Here is a 6,000-nt window from a genome sequence, read left to right as displayed (position 1 = left end):
GTTTGTATCATGTCTTTTTAGATTTTGCATATAAAGGATAGTGCCTTTTGCAGCAACACGATGGGCCTAGAGATCATCACAGTGAGTGAGTCAGACCGAGCCTGTCTTGTCATCATTCGTACATGGTGATGAGCAGAGGAAGGCTCCTCTAAAGCTCTCCCAAGGTGAGTGAACATGTGTCCCGTACATCCATCCCGCCACTCGATTCGCAAGGTAATCTGGCCACATTGAAATACTGACATGCGACCCTTTAAGTATGGTGTGTTAGTTTTTATTCCCTCCTATATATTTTTAGATTTCTACCCCTCCTACTCATGAATTGATTGTTATAGTATATATTCTATTATCTGTAATAACAGTTGATTCATTGAAAAAAGTCAGATAATGTAAGAAATCGTAAATAGAAGCTATATACCTGAATAATTCTATTTTACCTTGAATGTAAAAACATTCACGCACCAGTAGTTGGATGCAGAATAAGTCTTTTCTTGGAATACATGGTCAGACTCATAATTCACTGCTGTCTGAAATGTCAAGTTTTGTTGTCCTTAAAACGAAAGAAGAGTTTAAAGACATTTTCACAACAATCAGGATGTGGAATCCTTCTGGAGAATTGATCCCCACCCCTAGCTTTTCCACATGCTGATTCTATATCATCATCTTTAGCAACTTAACATATTGAAGATTCCAGAATGTACAACTTTGTTCTCACAGACATGCTTCTTACTAGTGCTTCTTTCTGCACTAATATTTCAGTTTATAGAATTTTAAATTAAAATCTGTGTTATAATAATTGCTGTACCACAACTGGCATGAACTAACACAGGGCTGAGTACGTTTGCCTCCTGGTAAACGCGCTGCACAATTTGTGGAAACATAGACTCATAGGCTCATAAGGAAAGGCCTCCCGTCACACCGGTTAAGGGGTAGTTGGCATCCTTTCAAAACAACCTAAATAAGTGAGGACTGTCTGGACTAAGGGCGTGAGTGCTGTTGGACACCTGAGGTGGTCGGCTAGTTGGAGCTGAGCCTTGAGCACCCTGGCAGCCAAGTGGAAAAGGGAAACACACTGTGTTCCTGCTACAGTTCCCCTCCACTGAGCCATGACGAGAAGCACCACCTGCAGGCTTAGCCTCAGCCTGGCTCTCAGCCAATGAGAACTGAGGTGGAAGGGATGTTATGTAATTGTCCTCACCACTAGCAGATGTGGTGAAGAGAAGGTTCTCAATGGAGTTACCATTGCATCATTTTCCAGATTACTCGTCAGTGGCACAAATCGGGGAGTGTGTCTGTGGTCCCCGTGTTAAATCCCTGCACACCTGGCTGTCTGTGTGGGTATTCCTATCACAGGTTCCATGTTAATCCCTGCATAGCAGGCTGTCTGGGCGTGCATTTCTTATCACAGGTCCCCGTGTTAAATCCCTGCATGTGTCTGTGGTCCCTGTGTTAAATCCCTGCACACCTGGCTGTCTAGGTGGGCATTCCTTATCACAGGTCCCCATGTTAAATCCCTGCACAGCAGGCTGTCTGGGTGGGCATAACTTATCACAGGTCTCCTGTGTGGGTATCCTTTATCACAGGTCTCTCTGTCCCTAATGAAGTAGCGAGTGAGGGCAGGGAGGTGGAGGGGGGTGCCTGTTTGTCTTGTCTTCACCCTCGGTGTCTTGGTGAGCTTCTATCTTATCCCTTCTCTACCAGCAGTTCTCCTGGAATAACGTTCAACTAGGACACGACACTTGAGAAAAATATGGAATATATGCTCTTGTCTGCAGAGAAAAATTTAGAACTCAGGAAGATTGTCATCACATGGATCCCTGGGGGGGGAAAAAAACAAGATAATAAGCAATATATTCAACCTGGATTTTGGTGCAGAAACCCAGGAATAGTTCATAAATGAAAGGCATTTCTGTCTTTTAAAAAGAGCAAGGATTCCACTTATTGTTATAAAGCCTAAAAATAGAATTATGCCCATAGGAGATGTAAGGTTGGGTTGCTTTAGTCCTTTCCCAGTTTCATTCTCCCATAGTTTATGCATAATCCTCTGTTTGTTTCAAAGTAAAGATACAAACTTTGGAATTGTAGAAGTTTAGAGCTAGAAGGGAATTCAAAGCTCATCTCATCCATCTTGTTATTGAACAATGAGAAAAAAAAAAAACCTACAACATCAGGAGGGTGAATGAGCCAGGATGAGACCAGGAAACTGCTGACGCCCTACTTGTTCCCCCGGCCAATACACTCTTCAGGTGCCATGTTTTGGGGGGCCCTCAAGATTAAATTGAACAGAATCCTAATGCGTGTTAGAATTGTTTGACAAATGGATCTTCTTACAAGAGTGCCCGACGCATTTTAAGTGTCTCATAAGAATCCATGATTACTCTCACTTCACATCCTGCGTAACTATGCCTGCTTAGAAGCTATGTGATCCCTTGATAGGGATGTAGCAGAGAAGATTTAAGTAAAGAGGAGCATTTCGTATTAATACTGTTTCAAACACTATGTTCTGTGATAATGTTATTCCAGAGTACTAGAGATGTTTTTGCTGTTGTGCATCTTACTTTTAGAATGATGTCAACATATTCTTTCGACACACTCTTCCCATTTGTGTGTGTGTGTGTGTATGTGTGTCTATATCTATAACTCTTAAATTATAAATATGAGGGATGCTTTTAGATGTCTTCTTCCTTTGCATTCAATTTCTGCTTTCCTTTCCCCCAAAACACCCAAGATTTCCTGTCTCAGTCAGGGACAGCAATGATCATCCGATTACACAAGATGAAAAGTTGGGAAATATTCCAACCTACTTATTCCACTTTGACCTTTTCAATTCACCAACATGTCCTATTGACACTACCTCCAGCATCTCTCTGTGTATTTCTGCTCCTGTCCATCCCCATTGTCAACACCCTAACCATCAGCCACCATCATCCCTTGTCCAGCTTATCACAACGATCTTCTAACCACGAAAAACTTGCCCAGCTTTCATTCTTGTCACTCCAGTCTATTCCGTTATGTCAGCCAAAATTACAGTCCAAATCAGATCAGGTCTCTTTTCTGCTTAGAAAAATCCTAGCTGTTTTCTGCCTCAAGGTCCCCATGCTTCCCTATTTTACTGAAATGATTTTTACATCCTTTACACAGATAAATCCTTTTCATCTTTCAAAGTTTAGATTAAATGTCCCCACTAAGGGTCCTTAACTAGCCATCCTACCTAAAATCCATCTCCCGATTATAACACCTCTCCTGTTTGTCTATTTCACAGTGTTTATCATAATTGATAATTATTTTATTTTATTTTTTAATCTGTCTCTTCTACCAGAAAATTCAAGTTACCCGGGAGAGGGGCTATACTTGTCTCTTGCATCACTTTATCCCCATAGCAAATAATAAGCTTTTCATAAAAATTACTGAATAACCAAATAAATGAATGAAGAGGGTCAGTTGTCATAAACGCTTGGGGCTATTTTTAAAGAGTTACCAATTAATGGAAATGAAATCTGAGAAATACATCATGTGTAACACATACCGAAGGCTCTGGCTTCCTTGTGTGAGGGACAGTGACCTGACTGGTTTCTGGTTCCCAGTACTCAGCACAGTGTCTGAAACAGTACCTAGGCTTGGGAACCACCTGCTCCACAGGTGAAAGCAGAAATGAATGATGGGAACTTAAAGCTAAAAGAGAAATGGAATAAACCTTGCCGTTAGGTTGAACAGCTCTGTGCCAACACGAGGAGGCTGTTTTGCAATTAACGGTATTGTTGAGGATGTTATTATGCAGCCAGTGATTAAGAGTTCTTTTATTATTGTTTAATACACAGAGAACAGGAGTCAGGCCTCTGTTCATCATTCTGTAACCTAGCTATGCGAGCGTCTTCTTTCATGATTGTGAGCAGTTCACTCAACTGCTTGGAGTCTTCAGTCTTTCCTCTCTTCTGAACTGTGGTCAGGAATGCCACCATCTGATTAAAAATGAAGCTAATACTACTAATTGCATGAATACTACTGCCATGATTGTTACTAACAGGAATAGCAGCAAATTGATGCTAAAAACTGATAACGGTTTTCCGACATTGTTACACTGAAATGTGTTTGCAGTTGTTGTGGAAATAAAACCACAGACTCAGAAAACACAGTGCTTTTGTTTACATGAACTCTTAATCCAGGAAGAAATGAGGAAGTCTGACCATCAACCCAAAGCATGGAGTTATTACACCTTACTTCTTAATGCATTAAGCTTTAGAGAATCTCTTTTATTACAAGTAAAACCCCAGATCTCCAACGTGCAACTATTACAGAATTTATTTAGGAAATGGCTGAAAAGGGAGGTTCTTGTACTCAAAGTAAACACACATCACAAGCTTCATGAGAAAGATTTGAAAAGCACTTTTTGTATATTTGGAATCACAAGCAAGGTAAAATATACATCTGGAAAGAAATTCAGTTATACATTTAAGAAAAAAGCGGTTATGGTTTTCATTCAGAGGAAAAAAGAGCATTAGTTTCAGCTTTCTGTCATTTTCAGTCGACCAGCAAGGCATCCTGATTCGACCTCTAGTATCTATTTTGCGAAGCCCAGCACCTCTGCATCTCCAGTGGCACCTCCTTATTGAAGGAGTAAAATATTAAGAATATTTTTTATTAGTTAAGATTTTAATTTTCTGAGTGTATGACATAGGTTTCCATTCATTGTTCATTTCCTCTCACCCCATGGCAATGAAGGAGGTTATGCTCCAATCTCATTTTTGGATAAGGAAGACAGACGTTAAGACATAGTCAATAGAATGCCAAAGTCTGACCACTCGCAAGTGTCAGAACTGGGAGTATGGTCAGTGGGCTACACAACAGCCACTTAAATCCGATAACCTGTCGTTGTTTTTTAAAATCTCTGTTATATATCTTAGTAGTATAACTCTGGACACATTTTTTAACCAAGCTGAGAACTCAGGTTTTTTTAATCTGAAAAGGTGAGAGGAGTAGTACTTCCCTCAGGTTTATTATGAAAATTAAAAGCCACAATCCATGTAAACACTACCGTAGAGGCTCAGTAACACTCCATAAAACGTTCGCTGTTATTGTTAACAGGAATTCATACCATGGCCTGTTGGATTCAAAGGCCTAGGCTGTTAACCACAAAAACTTAGCAAAGTCAAAACGATTGCCCAGGAAATCCAGAGATTTCATCCTCAGCTACTACACAGTAAAGAATAGAGTCACAGTTTTTGTTCCAAATAAAGGGAGCTGATTTCAGCTTCCTGCCATTCTTAGTCCGTCAGCAAGCCCTGTTGATTCTGACTTTTGTATCGATCTTGCATCTTCCAGCCCCTCTCTGTCTTTTTAAGTATTAGATCTGAACACATCTCTCTGAAATCTAACAATGACTCCATGTCATCTCTACAGTAATCTCTAAACACAATCTACCTGGCGTGCAAGAGTCTTCATGACTGACACACAGTACAGAGTCTGAACTCCAAAGTTAGACTATCTGGGCTTGAATCCTAGCTCTGGCAGTCACCAGCTGTGTGACCTTGGATGAGTTACTTAACCTCGCTGAACCTTACATGCTCCATCTGTAGCTTGGGCATGAGGGTAGTAAAGGACTCATAAGGCTACTTCAAGGATTAAATAAGTCAGCTCCTGTAGGACACTTAGGGTGATGCCTGGTACGTTATAACACTCTGTTTTATATTTTACTATGATGTATGGTGGGCTAGTGAGGTGCATTAGCAGATTCAATTCAGTTCAGCTCAGTAGCTCAGTCGTGTCCGACTCTTTGCGACCCCATGGACTGCAGCACACCAGCCTTCCCTGTCCATCACCAACTCCTGGAGCTTGTTCAGACTCACATCCATCGAGTCAGTGATGCCATCCAACCATCTCATCCTCTGTCATCCCCTTCTCCTGCCTTCAACCTTTCCCAGCCTCAGAGTCTTTTCCAGTGAATCAGCTCTTCCCATCAGGTGGCCAAAGTATTGGAGTTTCAGCTTCAGCATCAGTCCTTCCAAT

This window comes from Ovis canadensis, chromosome 1 (assembly GCF_042477335.2).
Source record: "Ovis canadensis isolate MfBH-ARS-UI-01 breed Bighorn chromosome 1, ARS-UI_OviCan_v2, whole genome shotgun sequence".
Classification (NCBI taxonomy): Eukaryota; Metazoa; Chordata; class Mammalia; order Artiodactyla; family Bovidae; genus Ovis; species Ovis canadensis.
Note: the sequence above shows the minus strand (reverse complement) of the source record.